Here is a 27180-nt window from a genome sequence, read left to right as displayed (position 1 = left end):
GCTGGAGCTTTGGTGGCTGCTTAACTGCTCTATTATTTCCTTTCCATTCTCCTCTGCCTTCCAGCATCCACTGACCAGCAACAGAGAATGGGTTTTCTATGGGATCATGAGGTCTCCTTTTGTTTACTTTTTTATGTGTTCCTTTCAAACTTTAAAAGTCAAAGAGTAAGTGCTGACTCTAGAGCAATCCGGCAGCAGGTTGGGCCAGAGGTGAGGACTGTAGGTCCCTGCTCACTCATAAACTCTGTGGCTCCTTGGAGAATTCAGGTTACAGGGTTTACGGACACAGGGGCAGGGGGTGTACTCATACCCTTTTAAACTTCCCAATGGCTAGTTTTGTTAGCTACTTAGTGGAGATGAAAATACATGGTCCACAGATTTATTGAATGGAAGAAAGATATGACATGTGTGCCTGGGTGGCTCAGCTGGTTGAGCGCCCGACTCTTGATTTCAGCTCAGGTCATGATCTCAGGGCCATGAGATGGAGCCCTGCATTGGGCTCCGGGCTAGGCATGGAGCCTGCTTAAGATTCTCTCTCTCCCTCTCCCCCTCCCCTCCCCACCCCAGCTTGCATGCTCTCTCTCTCTAAAAAAATTAAAAAAAAAAAAAAGATATTGACATATTTTACAGTGCTTTGAAACTACAACCAATTTTGAAACTACAACCATTCAAATATAAGCATGAGCTCATTGGAACTAAAGACTGTTGCCACCGTATAACAAGTATGATGTAGTCCCTGTGTGTGGAAGTCTGATTATTAAACCCATTTCTTGAATTATCATCATTCTCTGACAAGGCTCAGGATTTTATCCAGCCTATACTCTACAGACTAAGAAATAATGCAGCATATGCCCTATCATAGGCACTTAGGAGGTCACCTCCTTCCTTCTGTAACTGATGGGAAGTTGTATCCAGGGAATGTCATTCCAACCTTGACTCATTCCATAAATATCAATCACTTGCTCCATGGCCCCATACATTTGACTTTACAAAGTGAGCAGGCTCACTGAGGCCTCTATCAGACTTTTAGGAGGAAGATGCGGGGAAGCTCTGTGGTGTCACTCTTTTGGCATCCCCAGCACCGAGCACACATGTCTGACAAATAGCAGATGCCTGGGAATCTGACAGATGAAAGGACAAATCAAACAGCAAGCAACTATTTCTCTTTGTCTTTGCTAATGCCTACAAAGTCTTCTACATCCTTTTTGCTAAAGAGCCAGCAAACTTCAAAGAGCTTTGACAGAGGACTCCCAACATTGCCAAGGAGATCCTGGTAGGTTCACTTGGTACGTTTGCAGAGCTTAATAGGCCAAACATTTCTATTCCGTTCCAATAACTTGAGAAGTAATCAATTAAGAAGAGTATTCTTGGGGGTGGGGGAATCGAAAAAGGGAATTATACAACAAACTTGACTGTGATATTGTTTACATATTAGTCTTTATATTTTTCTTCCGTAATATCTAATTCGGTCTTGCAGCTACTTAAGCAGAAGTTTGAAGGTAGCACTTAAATGTGGACAGAATAACTGATGGCTTTTTAGGTCAGTGGAGAGAACAGTGTCATGTTCATGGAGTTTTGCCTCCTCTACTGTCATGGAGATAGGACACCACACTAAAGTGAGTGTGCCAGTACTTTCATTTAGAGCCAGATTTGAAAGGAAAAGGGAACTGAATTCAAATGTCTTTTTTGTTTTTGTTTTTGCTAATGTCATACTGATTTGTAAATGTAAAACCAGTTCAATGCCCACGATTGCTACCACTGAAACTGAACTTGGGAGCCCTTGATAGCTCCATAGCCCTGATGCCATAAATTGGCTGCAAAGGCTCAGTTTCACCACAGGAAGGTCATAGATGAGGCCATTGACAGGGCAAATGAGTGCAGAAATGGGTTTGGTGAGGAAGATAGTGTGGGACTTGGATTAGAGATGTTAACGGGGATCCCATGGAAGGGTCTAGCAGGCAATTGAAATATGAATCTGGAGAGCATGAGTAAAGACCAGTGAGCAAAGTGGATTGGACATGGTTCAGAGTCTAAAGCACGGGTTGGCAAGGCTTTTCTGTAAAGGGCCAGAGAGTAAATATTTTAGGCTTGTGGACCATAGGGTCACTGTAGCAGCCCTGCCACTGTAATGAATAAGTAGCCTAGACAATATGTAAATGGGTCAGATGTGGCTATGTTCCAATAAAACTTTATTTAAAAAAAAAAACTAGTGTTTTTGGTATGGTAGTTGAGGGAAATGAAGAGAGGGTGAAATTTGGCCAGAGGGATGTAGTCTCTTGACCTCTGCTCTAGATGATGAATGAATGAATGAATGAATGAATGAATGAATGAATGAATGAATTGTAAAATGAGTTGGGGGAGTGAACAGTGTCCAAAAGAGAACCTGAGAAGTGCTTATGTCCTAGTCAAAGGCAGATAAGGAGCCAGGGAAGGAAAAAGAAGCATTTCCAGAGGAAGGAGGTAAATCCAGAAAGCCAAGTGCTTCAGAGACAAGGAGCTGGAGTTTTAAGGGGCAGGAGTGTTCAATGATGTGAAAATAACACCTGGAGGTTCAGTCAGAAGAGCATCGTGCAGAGACTATTGGAAATAGTTTGCAGGATACATCTGATTTTTTAGAATGCAGTCAAGGGAGGGATGGACACGTAAGGCCATTAAGTAGTGGTTATCAAGGTGATGGATATCTTTTGAGGTAGAAGGGAAGGAAGCTGAGAGAGTCTGTGGCCGAGAGCCTCAATCTTCTCAGGATCAAGGGAATGTTAGGATATTCATTGCCAAGTGGAATACTCACCTGCTGTACGCACCAGCTGCTAAAGTAAAAGACCACCTCTGCCTTCAAGGAGTTCAAAGATAGTAGGAGGAATGTGACAGTGACCAATAATTACAATATTATAAAGAGTGCTATAGTAGAGTCTTAAGAATGATGGAACAGTGACCCATCCCCCAATCCCCACCCTAATTCCCTTTGGAATTATATTGTGCCAATGACTGTGACCACAATGCCTGAAGTTAAAACAGACACAGTTGCCAGCTGGTTGATTTGGTCAGTGCTGACACACAGGCTGGGCTGAAGTCAGGCCCAAATTGCTGAAATTACACCGAGCAACGTGTTCACTTTACTTTGTAGGGAGCAGGCACCACTCAGCACAAGTGGTTATTTTAACCTGCAGAAGAAAGACATGGGTTTTGCAGGGGCTGAGAAGAGGGTAAGAGGGGGAGGCTGGACAAGGGGGTTGTTAAGTGCCATGTGACCTCTTGAAGGAAGAGTGGTTTTTAAAAGCTCGTCTTTCAAAGAAATGGCACTACAAGTGGCCGACCTCAAAATCTGTCCCAATTCTCTGGGTTATGGCTCTCTAAGTGCTTGTGTTTTACTTAACATTTATATGGGAATGAACTTGTAAGTTTCCTGAGAGGTGAAGAGATTCATCGCTATATGATGTCTCATTTAATATATTATGGTTGATGGCATATGTAATTTGTCCGAGCTCTCCGTTCATTTAATCAGTGGCCGGGGTGGGTGGCTATGTCAACATCTTGCCAAACAAACGACTAAAAGATGAAAACACTGAACCAGTGAGCTGGGTGGTGGTAGTGGTGTTTGTTTATATGCATGGCTGAAATAAGAGGCTGCTTTTTGAGTCAATGACTCATTGTTTTGGAGGTGGACACAATCTAGGAAGGCCAGGGAGGGCAGGTGGAGCACAGTTACGCTCTCATTTTTTGGAAGGGAATGATGGCAATGCAGGGCCAACAAGCTGGGGAGAAAGTGAAGGGATCTGGAGACAGGTGGAAATACCTGATACTCAGAGTAAATGGTGTATAAAGTTCTCTTTTTTTTTTTGTCAAGATAATCATCTTTTACATGAGTAAACTGAACATAATAAAAAAAAAGATGCAGAAAGTTCTCTTAATGGAGCTAAAGGGTTTACTTTTTAACAGTGCCTTTCAGTTCCTTTTCCTCCCAAAACCTACAATAAGAAATACATTTTCTATAATAATCCAATTATAACACATGCACGTAAATGAGGCAAGTTTCATCAAACATTATGGCACTGTAAGCCCTGATGCTTCCCATTCTATTTTCTTCCATTTCACTAAAGGAAAGAATGTGAGGACTTACTCATGGGTTGGTACTCATGATTTGAAGACCACAGATTTAAAATCTCAAAGTCGGCGATCTGTGGTACCACAGAGGATTCCAAGGATGATAGAGAAGTTGTGCTTGCACATTGCTCTTCTCGGTCAGAACCCATGAGACTGAATGAGTGATACTTTTTCTCCAGGCTTTTATTGGTGTTCATCAGAAGGTGTAAGGGTAGAAATGGTCACCCAGGGACCACCTCACCTGTGGGGAGAAACAAACAGATATTATGTTTCTCTGAAGGAAGCCTGGAGGTAGATTTGCAATGCTTGGAATTTAAATACTTCTGAAATAAATTTAAGAAACAAAGTTCAAAATCCATATACAGCTTAGATAAAATTCTTCTCTCTGAACCTTTTTATACATCCTTTTCTTCCTTGCGTATTTCAGGAAAAGTAGCCAAGCGTCAGATGGAGTTCTATGGTAATGCGAACTAGGTTCTAGTAATAAAATGCATGTGTTATGTCTTTATTTTCTACGACACAATCAAAGAGACTTATTTTGCAATGAGTCAAGGGGGCTGCAAAGAACAAGGGCAGCCAAGGCAAAATCTTAAAGTGCTGACTTCTAGCTGATAAAGCTTATTTTATTGATGCCCCACAGGGGACAGCTAAAGAGCATGGAGCTTGATGCCTGCAGGCTTGGGTTTGAAGTTTGTGGTTTACATCCTAGCTCTGTAGTTTATGAGCCTTGTCATAGGTTGGTTTCCCTCGAAAGCAGACACCAATACCAGGGTTTGAGTGCAATACTTTCTGTGGCAAGGGAGTGAACTAGGGAAGGCAGCCAATATATAGTACATTTTCCCTTGGGGTGGTTTTTTTTTTTTTTTTGGTAGTAAAATGTACCTAACATGAAATCTACCATTTTAAGCCTTTTTGAGTATACAATTCAGTGGTGCTAAGTGCATTCACATTGTTATGCAACCATCACTGCTGTTCATTTCCACAACTCGTTCTATGTCCTAACAAGAAGCTCTGTGCCTATTAAACAATAATTACCCCACCCTTCCCAGCCCAGCCCCGCTCTTCTACTCTCTGTCTCTATGATTTTGACTGTCCTAGGTTCCTCATGTAAGTGGAATTATACAGTATTTGTCCCTTTGTGTTTGATTTATTTCACTTAACGTAATATCTGCAGTGTTCATCCAAGTTGTAGCATGTGTCAGAATTTCCTTCCATTTTAAGGAAGAATAATATTCCATTGTATGTATATGCCACATTTTGTTCATCCATTTGTCCGGCACAGGATATGTCCTAGCTGGAACAATGCTGCTATGAATATGGGTGCCTTGATATCTTTTTGAGCATCGGCTTTCCCAGAAGTGGGACTGCTGCATCACACGGTAATTATATGCCTAACTTACTGAGGAGACACCTTACTGCTTTCCACAGTGGCTGCCCCATTTTAACATTCCCACCAGTCATGCACAGGCCTTCCTATTTCTCTGTATCCTTGCCAACACTTGCTCTCTTCTTTTTTCTTTTCATTCTTTAAAATCAATACAGAGTGTTTTGATTAGCAGTTAACAGTGGGGGAACTGGAGTTCAATTTACCTGGGGCCTCTGGGAGGCAGTATGGAGCACACTTCGGAGTTGCCCCCAGTTGGAAGCCGGAGTATTCTTGCAGGACTCCTGTCCTGTTGGCTGAGGGCCACATGGGCTGGCCCTCAGGCAGAGGGCCTGCAGTAGAAAGCCTGGCGGTGCATGGGAGAGCCTGGCTGGGATGATGGGAACGTGAAGGGTACTGACAGTGCCTCCTGAAGCCTCTGTCCAGGCCAATAAGCTTCCTTTGACACTAGGTTTCCTCATCTGTAGCACAGGGGTGAAAACACCACATTCCTATCATATGATGGCTATGAAAATATTTGTGGGGGCTTTGTAAACACGTGGGAAGTAATCTGCTTCTGTGGAGGCCTTCTGTGGGGGTTGATAAATTTCTGAGGCTTCCAGCAACTACAGGAAACTATAGATAGTCCCCCTCGAATCTGAAATGGAAGCAACCCACTGTGGCCCTTCACTGGACCAAGAATTCAGTGCAGTTGTCCTACACCAGTTCTGTGGTCTGGGTGGCTAAAGCTAGTTTTCCCATTAAGTCAGCATGGCAAATACAACATGTTGTTCATTCATTCATTCATTCAGTTCATTCAACATGTTTCTTGCGTACCTTTCATGTGCCACACACTGTGCTTACTCCTGGCCCTCATGTGGTTTATCATCTAGGAGGGAGGAAAGGCATTGTCTTCATAATTATCTGTAATTTAGGGTGGTCATATATCTCCATTTGCTTGGGACACTCCTGGTTTACTGCTGTGGCCTGGCATACAGATATCTTCCTTTCACTCTTGAATAACTAGGTTTGCATAGGAAAGTGTATGGCCCCTCTACCTATATATCATCAGCAAGTCATCTTATTAACAAACTCTAAAAAGGGTTGCCACATGTCTCCAAACATACCAGTGCTTATATAGCAATTCTTTCATTCATTTATTCAGCATGCTTACTGCATGTTTCCTATATGCCAGGTGCTATCGGAGATAGGGGATCTGGGAAGGCTAAGGAGGTGAGAGCTGAGGAAGAGCAATGAGGAAGAGGCAGCCATGCCAAGATCTGGGGAAGCACGTTCTGAGTGGGGCAGTAGAGAGTACAAAGGCCCTGAAATGAAAGTGCAGAGAGGTCAGTGTGGCTAGAGCATAGTGACCAAGGGGAAGAGTGGCCAAAAAGGGGTCAGAGAGTGATCAGGGGCCAGATGAACCCTGAAGGTCATCTTAAGCAGCTTGTTTTATGCTTGCAATGGAAAGTTATTGGAGGGCTTCATACTGAGCCCTTTCTGACTGCTGATGGAGAATTGACTGTAGGGGTGAGGGTGGACACAGAGAGATCTGTTAGGAGCTGATATAGTTGTCCAGGTGACAGATGGCAGATGGACCAGAATAGTAGCAATATTGTTTCATTTTAGTTCAAACAGTAGATTTTTTTATTAGCCCAAATACTGACTTTTCATCTTCCCAGCCCAATCTCCAATGTGGAGGCCACAAAATTAGTTTTCTGGTGTTAGTCGGAGTCTCTACTTAACCAAGAAGTGTCAAGGAGGGTCAGGGAAAATCCAACAGAAGGTTCTTTTTCATAGAATCAAAAGCAGAGTGTCTGAGGCACAAAGAGCAGTGGAATATCATGGGTGACATCAATCTTGGCTTCAGGTATCTGACACTGTTTCCCATGCCTCCTTTTGCAATAAAATGGTAAACTGTAGTCTGAATTAACAGTATAGTTAGGTGGATTCATTGCTGCTTGGACCACTCTACTGGAGAGTGTTGATTTATGGCTCTGTGATATCCCAGAGGGGTTTGCTGCAGGTCTGTCCTAGTCAACACTCTCCTCAGGGACTTGAGAGAAGGTGCAAAAGTTTGTTTATTCTTTTTGCAAATGCCATAAGCCAGGAAAGATGAGTCATGATTGGAGGACAGAGTTGCTATTCAAAGAGTCCCAGAAATTCATATCCTCCCTTTGTGCCTCCCTGCTCGTGAAATCTCTTAGTAGGTATCCAGGTGCATAAGAATCAACCAGAATGCTGTTTTAAATGCTGCTGTCTAGATTCCACTCCTAGGACACGGGGTAAGGCAGGAATATGTGCTTTTAACAAGTGCCCATAGGATTCTGAGGTAGGGGGTCTGGAGTCCACACTTTGTGTAACCCTGCTTCATATCACAGCATTATCATGCTAGGTTTGTAATTACTTGTCCCTGTGTCCAGTTCCCCACTAGGCTGTGAGCTCCTTTAGTTATCTCACTCTCCCTAGTGCCTACTATAATACCTATACACAATGGAGAGTTAATCAACGGTTGTTGAAAGATCAGGCTGGAATATTGTACTGAAACCAACAATACTACATTTTATGGAGACAGAAGTAAAGATCATTTAAGATTAAAATAAAAAAAAAGCCTCAGTTGCATAAATACAATATGGGGAATTCTTGGCTTGGAAACCATTCCTGTGGAAAAGAACCAGGGTTTTGGCTCAACATCAAATGCTGTTAAATAATGGGAGGGGTTCACCTCGGGAGGTTGAAAGTTCTCTATCTCTAAAGATGATCAAGCAGAGAATATGATAAATTCAGGGATCATATGTCATGCAAGAACAACAGGACTTTCAGTTTAAGCAGTTATTATTTCTAGTCAGAATGGGGCCATAGACTTCCAGCTGGCCTTTCGCTTCAGATTCCTCCTTTATGGAACATGTATGAGGCCCTATTTATTGTCTCTCCAGCATCCATCCCTCTCTTCTTCCATATTTACAGATTCCTAATTTTGCTGGGGATTCACCCTTCCTCATTTCCTAGGGGTATTTAATAATTGGGTAAAGCCAGTCATGGTGGTCCCATTTTCCTCATCAAGAGATGTAAGAGACTTTGGAGAATGGTTCCCTCTTTCCTGAGAGGAATAGCAAGAAGGGATTGTCTCTTCTTCCTCTGGATGTTATTGTATATGGTTGTGAACCACAGTAACCCCTTTCTTAAGGGGAGCTACAATGGGTACAGTGTTGATGTCCTGAGAATGGGAGAGCAACAGCAGGCTGGAAGGCTGCTGAAATAACCAACCCTGGAGCAACCCAACTTTCCAGGCATCTTATAAATGAGACAACAAATTTCCTTGTTGACAGGCCATATTGAGGTTGGTTTTCTATGGCTTGCACACCAGGCATCCCAACAGATACACAAAACATCCTACTATATACACTATTGCCAGATTAGTCTTTATAAAAGGCAATTTTGATCATGCCACACCTGATCAAAAGCCTTTGTTTTTTCTCAATTTTATAAATGAAAAATAAACTCTTCAAGATCAAGTCTTGCTTTACAAAGTAATTTGTTTCCTATCCTCCAATCAAATTTAACTTCCTGATGTTTTGTCCACATAGCCTGCAGTTTATTGCTCCAGCACAGGGTTCCCATCCTGCAATCCACTTCCCTTCCACCCATCCTTGCTTGTTGAAGTGTTATCTCCAACGCACCTTGACAAAGCCTAACCTTTTCATGACAACCTTTTATGGTTGACATTTCTTTCTTTCTTCCTTCCTTTTTTTTTTGAACACTCCCCTAATGCTTTTGGGTACCTGTCTCTTGGCCCTCACTGTCTTCTATCATGTTTACCTTGTATACCTTACTCCTTCCTATTAGGCTGTGTGTCTTGGTAGTGGAGGTGACATCTTATTCATCTTGACAGATCTAGCAGCTCCCAAGGTGGTGGTACACAGCATGGATGGTTAAAACCGTTTGTTCAAACTCTGTAGGTGGGATATGAAAAATCCTTCTCAACTCTAAAGTTCTGTGGGTTTTGTACTGTGAGCTTTCTACTTGTTGAGAACCTAACTTTGTCTTAATTATCAAAAACAGAGAATCATTGTCACCCCTAAGTTGGAATGTGAAATGATTCCAATTGAGTTTGAATTCATTGGGAGAACAATTCTTGCATGCTGGGTTCATTATATTGTATGCATAGATAATTAGACAAAGAATTTGAAATTCCTAGGCTTCAGTTTCCCATTTCTAAACTGGGGATGACGATAGCTAGCTTATAGGATTGTTGTGGGGGCAAAGTGAAATAGGTTGTGTAGCAGTCCTTCCTGATTGTTCCTTCACATCCACTCCTCTTCCTCCTGGTTTAGCTGCTAATCTTTTGCCTTTAGGAGGCCAGGACTATCCCCAAGCTAACTGGCTAGTCCCACTCCTATTGCTGCTGGTGGGTGTAGGCTTGGAAGTGAATGGTGGCTGATGTGATATGAGGGAATATCTGCTTGGGATATTGTTGGAGAGGTTTCCTTGTTCATGGAAGAGTCAATCTCTTCTTCTGTTGTCCTCTTGAGAACAAGTTAGTCATGACTAACTAGCATCTATTATACACCAGCTCTATGTGAGCCATGTTATGTACTTTATCTAATTTAATCCTCACTACAGCCCCATAAATTGGGGTTATGATCTCAGTATTAGTACAGTAATAATCTCATGTATATCCAAGGGTTGGAGGATGGCAAAGAGGGAGGATGGTTTTGATGTCACTGAGTCCCTGAATTGGCCAACTTGGAGTTATCCTACTTTAGGGCTTCTATGATTCAAGGTAGTATACCTTCTTTATTGTTTATGCCATATAGAGCCGAGTTTTCTATTATTGCAGTTGAAAGCAACTTTATTGCTACAGTGCCTAGCACATGGTATGTACTCACATACAAATGTAAATTATACTCCATTTAGTTCTTTCTTATAATTCCTAGATGAGAATATCTGAGAAAACTAGAAAGGATGATACTTAACTAAATTAAAATAGACTTGGATAAAACAACTTTCATAAATTGACAATTCTTTTTTTTCTTTTTGCAGAGCTTGCTGACTATGAATTAAAAAGTTAGTCAGAGACAAGAGACAAAATAGGTGATAAATGCAGCCCATATGGTGCTGTAAGAGATATCAGGAAAATCAAGAGAAAATACAAAGAACCATGAAGTATAACTTCACACCAATACTATATACTGAAAACTGATGTCTTGTTAAAACTCCAGCATGTTTTATTTTCACAGAACATAGCAAAAATAGAAAAATCATAAAACCAGAACAAGAAAAATAAATGGAGGCTACTCTTGGAATTGAAGACTGGTGATTACTGAATGTTAACAAACTAGGTTTTATTTTTTATTTGTTTGTTTTGTTTTGTTTTAAAATCAGTTGACAACCTTTGAATAAAAGGGGTTGCCAAACTATCTCTGAAGAAATCCCTAGGGTCAGTAGAGGAGAACTGTCCTCCTCTTCAGCTTCTTGGCAAACAGAAAATAAAAGCCAATATGATAGCATTGCTAAGCAAATCTACTGACTTTGGAATCATGCTGCAATAATCATATCCCAAATGTCTGAAAGGCTATCTTTTCATTACGAAGAACCCTGAAAGTTGCTTACAAGGTGGTTCTAAGCAGGTTTTTCCACAACACAAGCTTCCCTCCCCCTTTTGGCCTTAAATGAGTCTTGGAGGCTGCCATCTTTCATCTGTACCATGTAACATGTGGGCATTACAATTCACTAATTTATCCTAAGGACTTGAAAATGGAAAGCCATGAGTCCTGAGGTCCTCTCTGTGGGGAAAATGATGCCCATTTCTGATTCTTTAGCTAAACACCAACAGATAATGCCTGAAGGATCCAAGAGGACCAGCAAAGGATCCTCTGTGTTTTGTATAACCCATGATGGAAATTTTATTTTGAGCAGTTCCTGGTTTAAGCTTGGGGGCAGAGGTCCAGGAGCAGGTCATTTAACTGATCTTAGGCAAGCTCTCCTTACCTGTAAATGAGGATAACCCTGTCCTGACTGCTTTGGGGCACTCGCAGGCATAATACAGACAAGATGCTCTTTGGACTTGCTCAGGAGTATGGGCCACTCTCCATATCCTTCCTTCCTCCTAGACACACTTGGCCCTGGGGGAGGAACTGGTATCCCAGGTACCCATCTTTAAAGGGTTGGGAACCTTTGAGAATCCTAAGGAGAAAAGCTTTTCTCTTGTACCAAGGCTATTTGTAGCTGGTTTGAGGGAAGTGTTTTGATCTGAGATTCCCCAAAACATAGGAGAAGAACAATAGACCCAGTCTTGGCTCCTTTGGTACCAGGCCATGTCTCTGTTCTAACATTTACCATGCCATGAGTGTTGAAAAGAGCTTAGGCTTTGGAGGTATGCCAATCTGTGCTTGAATTCTGATACTTACTAACTGGGTAATTTTAGATGACTTGCCTACCCTCTCTCAGCCTTGATTTTCTCAAGTCTAATACTGAGATCATAAAAGAGATAAAGTACATAACATGGCTCACATAGAGCTGGTGTATAACAGATGCCAGAGAAATGAATGAATATTATTCCTTCCTTGTTAACCATATTACCTTTGACTTGGTTGTACAAAATCCACAGAGCCGGATGACAAGGCCTTTAAGAACAGGAGCTATAGCTTACTCATCTTTCTATTCCTTGCATCTACCCTTGTACTTGACTCACAAGTGTTGCATAAGAAATACTTTTTGAACGAATGAAGGAAAAAGGTTCACAAATCTGAAACTTCCAGTCTTCCAAATGCAGACAGTTGCTGGTTTTATTTTGTTTTGTTTTTGCTTTTTGTTGCTGTTGTTTTTAGCAGATGTATAGACTCCCTTTCAGTTTTTTCATTCAAGCTGCAATTTGAAATGATATGCCATCTTCAAACAACATAATAACCATACAGTGAAGTGAAATGTCTGTACTATGGTCTTGGCCTACCTATATATTTATTGTTTCTCTATCAGCCAGGAGAGGCAAAGTTCTGTTGTGGTCACACACACCTCAGTAACATATCACATTTACTTCTCACTTGTGCTTCATGTCCAGCAAAGGTCAGTGGTGGAGGTGTGGATGACATAGACTCCACCAGGGCACACACAGGGAGAGGAACATGGTGAATGGTGCAGTGCCTCTTAGAGCTTCTTCTTGAAAGGTTCATATCACTTTCCCTCACATTTAAATGGGCAACACAAATTGCATGGCCATGCAATGCTTTCTTGAGCCCAGAAAGAAGAAATATAGCAGCATTTAGTGAATGGAACTAGTAAGTCCACAGTTCAGGAAAGCAGAAGTCACAGATGCAAAATGAAGAGTTTTAACACAGAATTGGGGCTTTTACAATCACTGGAAGAGCTAGAAGAGCAGACAGAGAAGCCACTCTCAAAGGTCCCAGACTGCAGCTCTGCATCCAGAGCTTCTCAGGAGCTCACCTGAAAGCTGCTAAGAGTCTCAAGGAACTCCAGAAAGTTCCTTCCAACCTTCTTAGCCTGCAGCATCTTAAGAAGCTGCCACCTACGAGGTCCACTGCCTACACTTTTAGGCATGTGATATTCACCTGGACGCTTCTGTGAATCTCACACCAGCTGGCTGCCTACAACTTCCTCCTGAGAAAAGCTTCTTCACCTCCAGTTCCTCTCATTGGCAAGACTCCACCTGCAGCATACAGGCAGGGCAAAGAGCCCTGGGAAATCAGCATTCCACATCTCCCCTGCAACCTAGAGACTGTACGAGACGTGGTAGTGACACCATGTCAACATCACACAATGAGGTGCAATTTTAGTACCTCATCTGGTCAGCTGCTTCAATTTGAAGCCTGTCACCCGAGGACTGTCACCCTTGAGGTGATCTAAGGGATACAGGGGCAGAGTTAGGGGCTAAAGGAGGGTGTGGATCCAACACAGCAGTGTGATACCTCTGAGAAAATTACTGCTAGGCAGGACTACTCCAGGATAATCCCAGGGAGCTACAGCCAGGGCACTTGTGTGTGACATTCCTCTACTTCAATTCCCATGCCCCACCCCTGCCTTATGCCAGGGGAAGTGTGCCTCAAGAATACAAACAAGGTGGAGGCACCTGGCTGGCTCAGTCAGTTAAGTGTCAGATTCTTGATTTTGGCTCAGGTCATGATCTCAGGGTGGTGAGATCAAGCCCTGAGTCAGGCTCCACACTGTCCTTGGAGCCTGCTTAAGATTCTCTCTCTTCCTCTCCGTCTGCCCCTCCCTGGCTCCTGCTTGTGTGTGTGTTCTCTCTCTCAAAAAAAAAAAAAAAAAAAAAAAAAGAATACAGAGAAGGAGGACAACAAGGTGAACTGAGCAGGGGCTCTGAGCTGGGGTAGGAGAATGGGGGCAATAGAGGCCTAGATCCTAGTCCCTGCTCCGCCACCAACTAGCTGTATGTCTCAAAGCAAGTCCCTTCCATGATATCAACTTTGTTTCCCCCCTGTTGAATTTAAAGTGCCTTTCTTATCAGCTGTATATAGTTGGGTCATGACTTTTTATCCACTTTGTCAATCTGTCTTGATTGGTGCATTTAGATTATTTACATTTAAACTAATCATTGACACGTTAGCACTTAAGTCTGCCATTTTATTATTTGTTTTCTATTTTTTTCCCCTCTGGTTCTTATTCCTCTGTTTTTCCTTTCTTTCTTTCCTGTGATCACTTGAACTTTTAATGGATTCCATGTTTGACCACTTGAACTTTTTACAGATCCATGTTGATTTGGTTTTACTGCATTTTTGAGTGTATCTCTTTGTATTGTTTTCATAGTGGTCACTGTGGTTATTATGATAGACTACTGTACCAACATTTACCCACTTCAAGTGAAGTGTGGAAACCTTACTCCCTTTTAGACTCCTTTACCTTCCCCACTTTTAAATATCATTGTCTTGAGCATCAAATATTATTTTTGTTTCAATCATCAAATATGATTTATAACTGTTAAGGAGGATAGTCTATTGCACATAGCCATATTTCTGTGGTTTCCATTGTTCCTTACCCCCTCCTGATGCTCCAGGATTCCTTCTTTTATCATTTTGTTTGCAGAACTTCCTTTACTCAATCTTAAAGTGTAGGTGTGCTAGCAACAGATTCTCTTAGTTTTCCTTTGTCTGAGAATGTCTTTATTTCCTCTTTCTTACTAAACTTACTGAAGGATAATTTTGCCAGATATGAGATTTATGATTGATAGCTCTTCCTTTTCAGCACTTGGAAAATGTTGTGGCACTCCCTTCTGGCTGCCATGGTTTCCAATGCAAAATTCAAACTGGTGCTCCCCTATTAGTAATGTGTCATTTCTCTCTAGCTGATTTCAAGATTTTTTAATTTGTCTTTATTTTTCAGCAATTAAATTGTAATGTGTCTTGGCATGGATTTCTTTAGATTTATCCTATTTTGAGATGTCTCAGCTTCTTGAATCTGTAGGTTAATGTCTTTCATCAAATTGGGGAAATTTTCAGCTATTAATTTTTTGAACATTCTTTCCCCCATTCACTTTCTCTTTTCCTTCTGGGGGGTCCAGTGATACAAATGTTGGATATTTTGTTATTGCTCCACATCCCCCTGAGGCTCTTTCATATATTTTTTTCTTCAGTGTTCTCTCTCTGTTGTTCATATTAGATGAATTCTATTGATTGGTCCTTAAGTTCACTGATTCTATCTGCTGTCCTCTCCACTCTACTCTTTTTTTTTTTTTTTTTTAAGATTTTATTCATTCATTTGAGAGAGAGAGACAGAGATAGAGAGTCACCTCTTTGGATTTATCATGGGTACTGTAGAAGTATACTTGTAGTATAGAAGTATACTGTAGAAGTACTGTAGAAGTATACTTGTAGTATACTCCAGTATACTTGTAGAAGGTGTACTCCCAGTGACAGTTACATTTTCTGAGCATTTGCAGTAATACTTTTGTGCTTGGTTTGGCCAGTGCTTCTAGGTCTCCCCCTGGTCCCTGCTGGGACTGTCTGGGGGGAGAAGTGCCTCAGCGTGAATGATGGGAATATTAGGCCCATGGGGACAAAGAGGCTTCCTGGGCCAAGCTGCTTTTGGTGCTCAGGATTGCATAGCTGGTAAGTGGCAGGACCAGGAGGGAGCCTAAGCAGTCCAGCTTTAGGACCTGGGTTCTCAGCCACTCTGCTATATAGCTTCTCTTCATGGGAATATTTTATTTAACCACCAACCACTATGGATAGTTAGGCTATTTATGTTTCTCATTCAGATTAGCAACACTGTTATTAGCAACCTGTGATTAAAACTTGTGTAAATGTTTGTATATATCTCTGATAATTTCCTTAGCACAAATTTCTAGAAGTGTAACTGTTGAATTGACTATTTTGAAGGTCTTTGTTACTCATGTTCCAAAATTCTTTTCATGAGAATGAGAGCATGAGAATGCCCTTATCATTCACCCTCTGAGCTGAAAAGGCACAACCTGTGATTTCTATAGTTTCCCTAAATTACCAAGAGAATGCTCTCAATAACTAATTCTAGAAGAAGTAAAACCCTCATCTTTCTAGCACACTTCATTCATTCAATAAACATCTCAGTGCCAGTCACTAGGGATATAAGAATAAATGAATAAAGGCATGTAAACAAACGGATATACTAGAGTGTTTACATCAGTTAAGGGTTTACCTGTGTCACTCTCTATGCAGATATATTGTCTTACCTGTTAGGTAGATATTATTATTCCTGCTTCCCAGATGAGGAAACATGGTCTTCATGGAAACATGAAGAATCTAATTTGCCCAACTGCCCACTGGAAAGAAGCAATATAGAAAACTCCATGTATCTGACTCCCACACTCTGTGCTCTTAACCACTGCCCCCTAGTGCCTCCCAGGGGCAGTGGACATAGTGATGGAAGCAGAGGCAGAGGACACCATTTAACAATATCTGGAGGCCTGGAATGATCTGGCAGCTTTGGGTCTAAAATGGGGATGTGGAGGGTGGAGTGACAGTAACACTGAGGGGAACTGAGGGCAGGGGCATGAGGGTCAGGCCACCAGGACATACTGTGTCCTAGACCAGTAGTGGGAAAGGGGTCAGTCTACTGCTATCACTTGGAAGCCTATTTTATCTGAACTACAGCTTACAAAATTGCATTCTATTATGTTTGTGTGTGAACATAGGTATTACAGGAGGAAAGCCATGTTTGTGTGAGTTGTATGGTAGGCCAGGTGAGAAGCTGCTTTGAGTTTCCGCACTTCTACTTTCCTTCCTTATAAGGTGATGTTTCATTTTGAAGTAGGGTGACCAACTCAGTCTGGTTTGCCTGGTTGTTCTGCTTTTAGGACTAAAAGTCTTGCATCCTGGGAAACCTCTCAGTTCTGGGCTATTTGGAGGATGACCATTTTGGGGGTCAGGGAACAGAGCAGCCAGTTTCCAAGGCCTGTGGGTCTGGGTTGTAACCAAGAAGAAAGGGGTTAGTCTCAATTCAGTCAAATTTGAATTGAATGAGAGTGGGCGTGGGTAGAGTTTGACTTTGAAATCCCATTATTAAGCTTCCTGGGGGCAGGACTGGGTCTGTCTGTCCTGTGCAGTCTCAGCAGTGCTTGGCATAATGCTTGGCACAGAAGAGCTGCCTAATGAATGTGAGGATGAGAAGAAAAAAGAGATCATTGCATTCCAGTTGACGCTGATTTTTGACGGCTGCTTAACCATCTGCTTGTTGGGTCTAGTGAGTCCCAGCAAAGGCTTTTCAGTTTTCAGTGGCTGTTGTGGAGCCTCAAGTGATCCCTTCCTTCACCCAGAGTTCCATAAAGGTATAATGTGTCTTGCAGTAGACTAAGGGAGTCAAGTACCAAGTCAAAAGAAAAACACATTTTTGGCCAGGAAACTGAGTCTCAGTCTGGTCCCCTTATGGTAGATGGGAACACACACATTTTGTCCTGAATTAAGCTCTGGGAGAGTTGCAGCATTTATTAAAAATGTGTGAGGCATGACTGGATCCAGTGTGGTTGCTCACAGGCACCATGGCTGTCCCAGCTGACAAGCTAAGGAAGGAAGAAGGATCATTTAGCATGATGGCAGTGTTTGTTTCTGGGCCCCCCCTCGACCTTCACATCTTGGCTGAGCTGCATTTTTGCTCTCAGGCTGGAGCCACACAGACCTCTGGCATCCCCAAAGCAGCTCTTACCCTTTCTATGATCTAAAAACAGAGAAGAAGAAAGTATATGGATGTCTCTGAATGGAACTTGAATAACATTCCAGCCTAGAATGGGGAAGGGACCAGACCAGCCATGTGGTGCCGCTGGTCTGGGATCAGAAAAAAATGGGGAAGACATAAATCTTATTTAACCATTTAAGACACAGAAGTAATTGATATTTACATTATTTTTAAACTTTCATATCATACTGAAAATAAAACATTAGATTGTTAATTCTTGCTTCTCCATTCACTGGTAACTTTAGGGTTTGTGGATGAATGAATATTCAGACCCCTATTCCTGGTCATTTATATGCAGAAATACCTGGGGAAAGCCTGACAATGTGCTGCTCCATTACTTGGCCAATGTGAACAGTAAGGAGCTGCGGGAGTGGAAAAGCAGTTAGCTTTTCTTTATTTTGCCACACTTGGATTTCCCAGGAAAGCATGGACTGGTAGAAAAATGTGAATGGGTTTATTTTATGTACCATTTTTATAAGCCTGTTTATGTGGGCTGTTCATAAAAATCCTTCCAACCAAGACATACTGTGTGGGGCTGAGCTGCCAGTAATCCCTCAGTCTTCCTTTTCTCCCTCTATTTTAGTAGAACCCCTGATTTATGTCTGGCTATACAGCTGCTCAAAAAAAGAGATTCATTTCCCAGCCTCCTTTGCAGCTGGGGATGGCCATGTGACCAGGTTCTGGCCAATGGGATGTGAGTGGAGATAGTGTGAGCATTTTGCAGGGAGTCCCACTGGCCCACCCTCTTTCCAAGGGCTGAATTGGTGGTGAGTCATCATGGACCCTAGCAGTGGGGGCAATGCACTAGAGATGGCAGAACAACAAGGTAGAAGGAGGCTGTGTCCCTGATGCCTTTGCAGAGCAGAACTATCATATCAATTCAGATTTATTTAGGCCGCTGGTATTTGGGGTCTCAGTCACATACTGCTGGAACTTCACCTCAACTAATAGACTGTGTGAAGCCATAGGTTCTAAGTGAAACTTTATGCACCTCAGTCTCCTCTTTTTGTGTATTTTCTCCCCTTGGTGGTGCTACTTCCCCTTAGATAACCAAGGCTCTCACATTATATCTATCCCCCACTCCTTAAAAACTAGTCTCAGGAAAGAATCTTATAAATGGATTATTATTGACATTTATATAATTTATGACAGTCCAAAGTACTATATGGGTTAGTACCTAGATACAGGTTTTACGGAAGGATTGGTTTATGCAAATTAGGCCTAAAAGAAATTGCTCCATTTGGCACAAAATACTTTTTTTGAGATGTAGAAAAGGATGTGTTAAAACAGAAAGCCAAGTAGGGATGAGCAAAAGCAGAGCAGCAGCTGCTCCAAGGAGAAGGCCCTTCATGTTCAGTATTGCTTGATCAATCAACAAGTGGTCAACAAAGAGGCATGTGCATTATTTGAGGTTCTGGGATACAGTGGTGAATAGAGCAAATAAAGTGACTTGTCAAACTTCTGTTCAGTTGGTGTGAGGGGTAGACAGACAATAAATAAATAAATACATAAATTAGAAAACACCCTGTAGGGCTATTTTATACATCAAGGAAGCCCTTTCTGAGAAGGTGACATGTAAAGCTGAAGCCTGAATGACAAGGAGGAGCCAGTCATGTGAAGATCTGAGGGAAGAGCATTCCAGGCTATGGGATTCCCAGTGCACAGGCCCTAAGGTGAGATCCGGTTTGAAGCATTATGTATGAGAGAGAGAATATGTATGCAAGGGAGCCAATGTGGCTGGAGAGGATATTGGAGGAAGACAGGAAGCTGATCACATAGAGCTTTGTGTTCTGGTGAAGGAGGATTGTGCCCTAAGCATAACAGGATGACATTTACAGCAGTAGTTAGATGTCAACCTGTCATAAGGTACATCTCTCTCTTCTGCCATCTATTTTTTTCCTTATTGACACACACTTCAGGTTGCAGAGCACCTTCCATACTTGAGTGGAAGTCTCTGTAATTGCATTTATTTAAAAATGTATGACTCTTAGGTCAAACAGAAAAGGTCTAAAGGTGGAATTAAAGTATCATTCCTGGCTGAGTGATGTCCTTTTAGAAACCCAAAATAACAATGGCTACAGCAATTACAGAAGTTTATTGTCATCTAAGATGAAAAAAGTCTGGACGTGGCATGTCCAAGGCTGGCATGAGAGTTTCACTAAGTCCTCAGAAACCAGGCTCCCTCCAGATCAACAGTCTACTATTTTCAAAGTTTGACTTGCATCCTCATGGTCTAGAAAGGCTGCTAAAATTCCAGTGATCACATCTTTATTCCAGGTAACAGCTAGGAAAGAGTGAAGAAGGGGATGCCCATTCCTTTTAAAGAGATCTCGAAATTTTTTCTTTATCACTATATTTTGCAAGTTTAATTACAACATATCGTGGTGTGGGTCTGCTTTTGTTGATTTTGTTGGGAGTTCTCTGTGCTTCCTGGATCTAGATATCTGTTTTCTTCCCCAGATTGGGAAGTTTTCAGCTATTATTTCTTCAAATACATTTTCTGCCCAAGTGTCCATCAGTTGATGAATGGATAAAGAAGATGTCACACACACACACACACACACACACACACACACAGAGAATGGAATATTATTTAGACAGAAAAAAGAATGAAATCTTACCATTTACAATGACATGATGGAGTTAGAGAGTATTATGCTAAATGAAATAAGTCAGTCAGAGAAATACAAATATATGATTTCACTCATATGTGGAATTTAAGAAACAAAACAAACAAGCAAAGGGGAAAAATAAGAGAGAGAGACAAGCCAAGAAAAAGACTCTTAGCCACAGAGAACAAACTGATGGTTACCAGAGGGAAGGTGGGTCAGGGTTGAGTGAAATAGGTGATGGGGATTAAGGAGTACACTTGTGATGAGCACAGGGTGATGGATGGAAGTGCTGAATTAGTATATTGTACACCTGAAACTAATATAACACTGTATGTTAACTAATTGAAATTAAAATTAAAACTTAAAAAAAATAAAATTAACATAAATAGGAAAAAATAAAGAGATCTTAAAATTGGCATAAAAATTTTGTTTACATTTCATTTGCCAATATTTAATCACATAGCTACATGTAGCTTCAAGGGAGTCTGGGGAAAAATAGTCTTTCAGATGGGTGGTAATGTCCCCTAGTGAAAATCCAGGTTCCATTACTAAAGAAGGAGAGGAAGATTTTCAGAAAGCAGCTAGCTGTTTCTGCTACAGGGTCTTCCTTTGCATCCTTTAAAAATCACTGCAGGGGTGCTCAGGTGGCTCAGTCATTGGGTGTCCTACTCTTGGTTTCAGCTCATGTCATGTTCTCATGGGTCATGAAATTAAGCCCCACCTCCAGCTCCATGCTCAGTGAGGAGTCTGCTTGAAGATTCTCTCCCTCTTTCCCTCCCCAACTCATGTGCTCTCTCTCTCAAATGGATAAATAAATCTTTTTTTAAAAAAATCACTGCATTATATTTAGTTGTAAGGTCACCTTGGGCAGGCCAGGAGACACTGTTGTTCTGAAAGTTACCAACCTTGACTTTCAATGGACTGGAGAAAACTAACACCAGAGATACAGAGACTAATAGCAGCCTGTGTTTATTGAAGGTCCACTATGTGATCAATAAACTGTACTAGGCATATGTCCACTCAATGCAAACCAACCAGCAGACACTCAGAAATGTTGAAATTCATGAAAAAATGGGTGCTAAAAAGGTGATTTGCACTCTCCCTTACAGAGATGAGACTTGACTACAGAGTCAGATATACAAACAATAATGACAATCCAATAGTCTGAATGTTAGAAAAGAAGTAAGAACAAAGGGGTCTGGGGCAGAGGTCATAGAAGAAGGGATTACCAATCCTGCCTGGGACAACTGGTAAGAACCTTCCTCAATTCCCTAAACTTGAAATGTGAAAAGAAGCTCAGTCCAGCTGTTCTTAATCAGAGCTGGGACTTGTCAAGTGTGATGAGTAGCCCGCCCAGACAGAACTAAACTGGGGAGATGGTTTTCTTAACTTAGTTTAAGCCACTTCTGGCATCACACTTTGATTGCAGTTGTTCATCAAAGTGAACTTGGCACAGAAACATGTCTGTTGACAACTCAGTCAGAGCAGAATGCATCATCTTCAATGGAGAATTTTATAAAGACCACATAATTGCTTGGTTCAGACTGTCTGACCTCACTCAATGGCAGAAGAACTTCATACAGTTTCAATTAACTCCACAAAATTTTATAAAAATTTGTATATTTATTCCACAAATATCTGCTCTGGGCCAGTCACTGTGTAAGTCAACCAAGGAGATCCCTGAACTTAGCTTATGTTATAGACTGGAAGACTCACAGCTGAACAGTCCATGATACAAACATGTGAAAAGTGCTGTGGAGAGGGAAATCCCATTCCCAGGGTTGTGCAACCAAGGCACACCTACCCAGTCTAGGGTCAGGAGTAGATATAGCTTGGACAAATGGCCCATTTGAAGACCTATTTTTTTAAAAAATTGTGGTAAGAACAATTAATTTAAGCTCTACCCTCTTAAAAAATTTTTGAGGGTACAATACAGTTTTGTTAAATATAGGAATGATGTTGTACAGCAGACCTCTAGAATTTATTCATCTTGCATAACTGAAACTTTAAACCTGTTGATCATCAACTCCCCATTTCCCTCTCCTACCTAAGCCCCTGGCAACCACCATTTTATTCTCTGCTTCTATGAGTTTGACTACTTTAGATACCTCACATAAGCAGAATCATGCTGTATCTTGTCCTTCCATGACTAGCTTACTTCACTTAGCACAATATCCTCAAGGTTTATCCATTTTGTATCAGATGATCAGATTTCCTTTTCTTTTTCCTTAAAGGTTGAATAGCACCCATTGTGCATATATATATATATATATATATATATATATATAGTATGTTTTACTTGTTCTTTCATCCATCTGTGCACATTTAAGTTGTTTCCACATCTTGGCTATTGTGAATAAGGCTGCAGTGAACACAGAAGTGCCAATATCTCTTCAAGATTCCTGATTTCAATTCTCTTGGATAAACACTCAGATGTGGGACTGCTGGATCATATAGCATTTCTATTTTTAATTTTTTGGGAAACCTTTATACTGTTTTCCATAGTGGCTACACCATCTCACATCCTCACCAAAAACACACAAGGGTTCCAATTTCTCTACATCCTCACGAACACTTATCTTCTGTTGTTGTTGTTTTTTATAATAGCCATCCTAAATGGTGTTTGAAGATTAATGGTGTTGAGCATCTTTTCATAGACCTGTTGGCCATTTGTAGGTCTTCTTTGGAGAAATGTCTATTTAAATCCTTTGCTCACTTAAAAAACTGGTTTAAGGCGCCTGGGTGGCTCAGTTGGTTAAGCGACTGCCTTCGGCTCAGGTCATGATCCTGGAGTCCCGGGATCGAGTCCCGCATCGGGCTCCCTGCTCAGCGGGGAGTCTGCTGCTCCCTCTGACCCTCCTCCCTCTCATGCTCTCTGTCTCTCATTCTCTCTGTCTCAAATAAATAAATAAAATCTTTAAAAAAAAAAGATTAAAAAAAAAACTGGTTTATTTGATTGTTTTGCTATTAAGATGTAGGAATTCCTTATTCTGGATATTAACCCTTTATCAGATACATGGTTCACACATATTTTCTCCCATTCTCTAGGTTGTTTTTTCACTGTTAATTATTCATTTTTCTGTGCAGAAACTTTTTAGTCTGATGCAGTCCCACTTGTCTATTTTTGCTCTTTTTGCCAGTGCCTTTGGTGTCATATCCAAGAAATCATTGCCAAGACCAATGTCATGAAGTTTTGCTCCTCTTCTAGGAGTTTTACAGTTTCAGGTCTGATGTGTAAGTCTTTAACCCATTTTGAATTCTATTTTTTAAAAATCAATTTCATCGAGGAATAACATATACAATTAATGTGCCAATTTTAAGTGAACAGCTCAATGAATTCTGACAACTCATTGTAACTACTGTCATACCAAGATGTAGAATATGGCAATCACCCCTAAAAGTCAGTCTTGTGAGCCTTTGCTGTCCTAACTGCACACCCCCAGTTGTAGATAACCACTGATCTGTTTCTATTACCATAAATTAGGTTTATGTTTTCTAGAATTAATATAAATGGAATAATATATAATATATTCTTTTATGTCTCGCCTCTTTCTCCCAGCATGATGTTTTGAGATTCATCAATGTTGTTACATATATTAGTTCATTCCCCTTTACTGCTGAGTAGTATTCCATTATATGGATATTCCACATTTTGTTCATTCATCTATGGATGGGCATTTGGGTTGTTTCTAGTTGTGGGCTATTATGTGTAAAGCTGCTATGAGTATTCATGTACATGCCTTTGTTTTTGGATACATATTTTTATTTTTCATGGGTAAATACCTAGAGTGCAACTGCTAGGTCTTAGGGTAAGTGCAGTGCATATTTATCTGTATAAGAAATTGCCAAACTATTTTACAAGATGGTTATGCCATTTTACACTCCCACCATAAATGTGTCACAGTTCCAATTGTTGCATCTATTAGTTATCTATTGATGCATAAAAAGTTACTACAAATGTAGAGGGTTAAAACAACACATACTCATTATCACACAGTTGATGCCAGTCAGGAATTTTGGCAGCATTTAGCTGGGTCCTTTGTTTCAGGGTCTCTCATGAGGCTGCAATCATGGTGTTGCTAGGGCTGTGGTTCACCAGAGGCTCAATTGGGTAAGGATCCATTTCCAGGTTTATGTGGTTGTTGGCAGGATTCATTTCCTTGTGGGCTGTCAGGCTACAGCAACTGTTGGATGTTGGCCAGTGGCCACACTCAATTCTTTGACCCATGGGCCTCTTCATGTGGCAGCTTACTTCATCAAATATAGCAAGGGAGGTAGCCATTAGAGATGGTCGGTGAGCAAGATAGAAGCTATAATCTTATGTACTGTAAACACACAAGTGACATCCCATCACTTTTGCCATGTTCTATTGGCTCACCCACATAGGTCTCACCCACATTCAAAGGGAGGTGATTACACTGGGCATGAACATCAGGAAGCAGGGATCATGGGGGCCATGTTAGAGCCTGTCTGCCACACTCCACATCCTTGTCAACATTTGGTATTATCAACCTTTTTTATTTTAGCCTTTCTAGTGGATGTGTACTGCTATATTGTTGTGATATTAATTTACATTTCCCTGATACTGGTATGTTGAACATCTTTTCACAAGCTTACTTGCCATTTGTATATCTTTTATTAAGATTTATTTATTTATTTGAGGAGGAAGGGGCAGAGGGAGAGGGAGAGAGAGAGTCTTAAGCAGACTCCACACTGAGTACAGAGCCCAGTGTGGGGCTCAGTCTCACAACCCTGAGATCACAACCTGAGCTGAAACCAAGAGTCAGATGCTTAACCGATTGTGCCACCCAGGCACTCCTGCATATCTTTTTTGATGAAATGTATATTCATAATTTTGGTCCCACCCTTTAAAATTGAATTTTTAAAAAAATTTATTTATTTGAGAGAGAGAGCACAAGCAGGGGGAGGACAGCAGAGGGAGAGGGAGAAGCAGGCTCCCCACTGATCAGGAAGCCCGATATGGGGCTCAATCCCAAGACCCTGGGATCATGACCTGAGCTGAAGGCAGACGCTTAACCAACTGAGCCACCCAGGTGCCCCTAAAATTGAATTCTTTTTATTTTATTTCTGAATGTAGGAGTTTTTATTTATTTTGAATATAAAAGTCCTTTGTCAGATAAAGGTTCCATTGAGATTTTATCATTATCTATGGTTTGCTTATTTATTTTTTTTAGTGGTGACTTTTGATGAAACATTTTAGATTTTGATTAAGTGTAATGTATAATTTTTCCCTTTTATGGTTATTGACTTCTGTGTCCTGTCTATGAAATCACTGTCTTCTCCCTAATGAGTAAGATATGCTCCAATATTTTCTTCCAAAAGCTCTGTGGTTTTACTTTTTATATTTCGGTCTGAGATACATCATGAGTTTTATTTTGAGTCTATATGTTTATGCTGGGAGGAAGGTAATGAGCTTCTTTTTCACACACACCCCAAATATGAATATCCAGTTGTTCCAATACTATATGTTGGAAAAACTCTTTTTCTTATTGAATTACCCTGGCTCTTTTGTTAAATATCCATTGATAAGTGGGTCTCTATCTAATAATTTTTTGGCCCTATTGGTCTATATAGCTATTCTTGCACCAATACCCAATTGTCTTGATCACTGTAAACTTTATGGTAAGTCTTTAAATCGGGTAATATAAGTACTCTAACTTTGGTATTCTTTTTCAAAATTCTTGGGATAATCTAGATTCTTTGCATTTCCATATACATTTCAGAATTATCTAATTTTTACAAAAGAAGTCTGTTGAGAATTTGATTGGGATTGTATTGAATCTATAGATCAATTTGAGAATTGCCATCTTAATAATATTGAGTCTTTTTTCCCATGGATATGGTATAACTATCCATTTATTTAGGTGTTCTTTAATTTCTGTCAGCAACATTTTATAGTGTACACTGTGTATTTCTTTGACATATTTGGCTTAAATTTATCCCTAACTATGTCTGTTTTCTGGTGATACTCTAAATAGTCTTGTTTTAAAATTTCAATTTCCAATTGTTTGTTGCTACTATATGGAAATACAATTCACTTTGTTTATTGATTTGTAAATTTCATCCTGTGCCTTTGCTAAAATCAGTTATTCAGTTCTAATAGCTTTGTTTTTTTCTAGTGATTTTCTTTGTATACAAATATGTTGTCTCCAAAAAATGAGAGTTATATTTCTTCCTTTCCAGTCTATATACCTTTTGTATCTTTTTTGCTTTGCCTTTTTACATTGACTATGACCTGTACGATGTTGAATAAAAGCAGTGAACAAGGATACAGCATACTCTTTATCCATCAATACTCTCAAGATAGTATTAGTTGTTTTAAGTTTTTCATAGATGCATTTTATAAGGTTTAGGAAATTCTCTTCTATTTCTTGTTTGCTGAGAGATTTTTCATAAGTGTGTTTTCAATTTTGTCAAATGATTTTCCTAAATCTATTTGGTCTTTATTAATTTTTAGTTTGTTGATATAGTGAGTTACATTAATGGATTTTCCAATCTTAAATGAAACTTGCATTCCTGGGATAAACCAAATTGGTCATGATGTGTTATTATTTTTATATATTGCTGGAATTGATTTTCTAAGATTCCTTAAGGATTTTTGAATCCATGTTCATGAATGATGTTGGTCTGCAATTTTCTTTTCTGGTAATGCCTTTGTCTGGTTTTGGTATCAGGGTAATGCTGGCCCCTGGGATAAGTTGGGAAGTGTTTCCTCCTCTAATTTCTGAAAACAACTGGGTAGAATTGGGGCATTTCTTCCTTAAGTGTTTCAGAAAACTTGCCAGTGAAGTCATCTGTGCCTATAATTTTCTTTGTGCAAACACTGCAATTATGCAGTTGCAATTTCTTAAATACATATTCTTTAGTTGTCTGTTTCTTCTGGAGACAGTTCTGATATTTGTATTT

At 40.5% G+C, this 27180-nt stretch overlaps 1 protein-coding gene across 1 annotated transcript in view; it reads right to left on the bottom strand.

The window, feature by feature from the left end:
• PDCL3 (phosducin like 3) overlaps window positions 1-27180 on the bottom strand; it is a 205176-nt gene that overhangs the window by 36726 nt on the left and 141270 nt on the right. Inside the window, exon 10 of the transcript XR_010405738.1 lies at window positions 4118-4342. The gene's annotated coding sequence lies outside the window, so the exon portion shown is untranslated. The remainder of the gene's footprint in view (window positions 1-4117; window positions 4343-27180) is intronic.

This window comes from Mirounga angustirostris, unplaced genomic scaffold (genome assembly GCF_029215605.1).
Source record: "Mirounga angustirostris isolate CCGP_5_RB_7025 unplaced genomic scaffold, mMirAng1.0.hap1 SCAF_10, whole genome shotgun sequence".
NCBI classification, from domain to species: domain Eukaryota; kingdom Metazoa; phylum Chordata; class Mammalia; order Carnivora; family Phocidae; genus Mirounga; species Mirounga angustirostris.
Note: the sequence above shows the minus strand (reverse complement) of the source record. Positions and strands in the feature narration are given on the sequence as shown.